Source organism: Tachyglossus aculeatus, chromosome 1 (assembly GCF_015852505.1).
Source record: "Tachyglossus aculeatus isolate mTacAcu1 chromosome 1, mTacAcu1.pri, whole genome shotgun sequence".
Taxonomy (NCBI): Eukaryota; Metazoa; Chordata; class Mammalia; order Monotremata; family Tachyglossidae; genus Tachyglossus; species Tachyglossus aculeatus.
Genome location: NC_052066.1, coordinates 92,603,822 through 92,606,205, shown reverse-complemented (window position 1 = coordinate 92,606,205; position 2,384 = coordinate 92,603,822).

Genomic DNA, 2,384 nt, shown 5'->3' with positions numbered 1-2,384 from the left:
CAGGCAAATGGATGACAGTGCAGTCAAGATGGGATTAAGCCTAGGATTTTGTTGATTCATTCTTTTTCACTGTTTTGCTACTTTTTCAGGGATAATTCTTTTTGTTTTTTTTTTTATTTTGGGGGTGGGAGGGGGAGGTGGGAGGGTCAGGGGGTTGTGGGCTTTTCCCCCAGAGGTCAGTTGTCTGGTGGGACCTTCCTGAGCAATATTCAGTTTCCTTCTAAACTGACACAAGGGCTTCAGGATTCCAGCCTCAACTATACAGGAATGAGACGTTGAACTCAACGAAATGTGTTCATTTGGCTTCACTTAATATAGTCATATTTCTTTACAACGAACAAGTTCCTTCATTATTCTCTGATCTTCACTTCATTTTTCAGTCACCTGATGTCCCCAGATCGAATGTCATGTGGCTGATGCAGCCCTGGAGAAGTAGAGAGATTTCTGGGCGGATTCAGCCTAGCTAAAAAACATCTATATTTTTTTCACCAGTTGCATAGTAGATGGGAACTCCCTCACACTGGCTCCCAGGGCCTGGAACACCCTCCCCACCAAATCCACCAGATCTCAGGTCTTCCCTTCTTCAAATCCTCCTAAAAGCTCACTTCCTCAAGAAAGCCATCATCCTATTTGTGTCAGACCGACACCCACTCCTTGGAACATTCACCTTTATTCCTAGCTCTGGACCTTGTGTACATTTTTTTTATTTGCTTATCTATTAATTTATAAATTTAGCAGGAACATTCAGTGATTTTTTCAGTTGTTTTGTCCTGAAGTGTTTGCACACTTTTCTGCTTTGCCTTGTTCTTCCTGATGCTGTCACTATTTTGCCTGTCTTCCCCATTAAACTCTAAGCTCTTTGAAGGTAGGGAACATGTGTCTTCCCAAGAGCTTAGTACAGTGCCTTGAACACAGAGAGTGCTTAATCAATGTAATTGATTAATTCATCAGATACCCAGTTGGCCCACAGGGCAGTGGTTTGAGTGGCTGGCAGCAGAAATAGTAAAGATTCACTGAAGACCTTCAAGTAGCACAACCTAGATGTGGACTAGTAGAAACCATTCATTCATTCATTCAGTCATAGTTATTGAGCACTTACTGTGTGCAGAACACTGTACTAAGCACTTGGAGAGTACAATTCAGCAATAAAGAGAGGCAATCCCTACCCACAACTGGCTTACCATCTAGAATGGGGGAGACAGACATCAAAACAAGTAAACAGGCATTGATAGCATCAATATAAATAAATAGAATTAGAGACATATACACTTCAAAACAAGTAAACAGGCATTAATATAAATGAATAGAATTAGAGATATGTACATATATACACAAGTGCTGTGGGGCTGGGGGTACAGCAAAGGGAGCGAGTCGGGGTGATGAGGAGTGTGGGGGAGCTGAGGCAAAGGGGGGCTTTGTCTGGGAAGGCCTCTTGGAGGAGTTGAGCATTCAGTATGGAGTTGAAGGGGGGAAGTGGGATTGGTGGATTTGAGGAGGGAAGGCATTCTAGGCCAGAGGCAGGACATGAAATCAATCTCTCTTTGACCAGAACTGAGTTCACCAAATCAGATTAACCCCCCTGCTATTTTGTGTGTGTGTATGTGTATAAAAAATGCAATACAAAATATACTATATATGTACATACATGCATGCATACATATATATATACATGAATACATATACATATGCATATATACATATGTACATGTATATACATATGTATATAGAGAGAGCATATATGCATATATATATATATATATATACAGCGCTTGGCACATAGTAAGTGCTTAATAAATACCATGTTATTATCTTCTCTAATTCCATCGTTGTAGTCTGCACAAGATGGATAGTGAGACCACATAACATGGCCCAGCTGAATGCATATCAATTTCAAATTTGTAGATTTATATTTGTCAATTGAGGTAGCACCAATAATAATGGGAAAGATGTTAGAATAGTAGAACAGCAATTGGAAACAGGAAATGGCAATCGATATATATATGTATGTATATATATACATATATATGTATATATACATATGTATATAGTATATTTTGTTTTGCTAATAATAATAATCATCATTATGGTACTTGTAAGCACTTACTATGTGCCAAGCACTGTGCTAAGAGTTGGGGTAGATACAAGTCAAACAGGTTGGATACAGTCCTTGTCCCACATGCAGCTCACAATCTTAATCCCCATTTTACAGATGAGGAAACTGAGACCCAGAGAAGTGAAGTGACTTGCCCAAGGTCACACAGCAGACATGTGGTGGAGCCAGAATTAGAACTCAGGTCCTTCTGCCTCCCAGGCCCATGCTCTATCCACAAATATCGATAGGCTTAGATTGTGAGCGCCTTGTAAAACATAAACTATGTGCAATC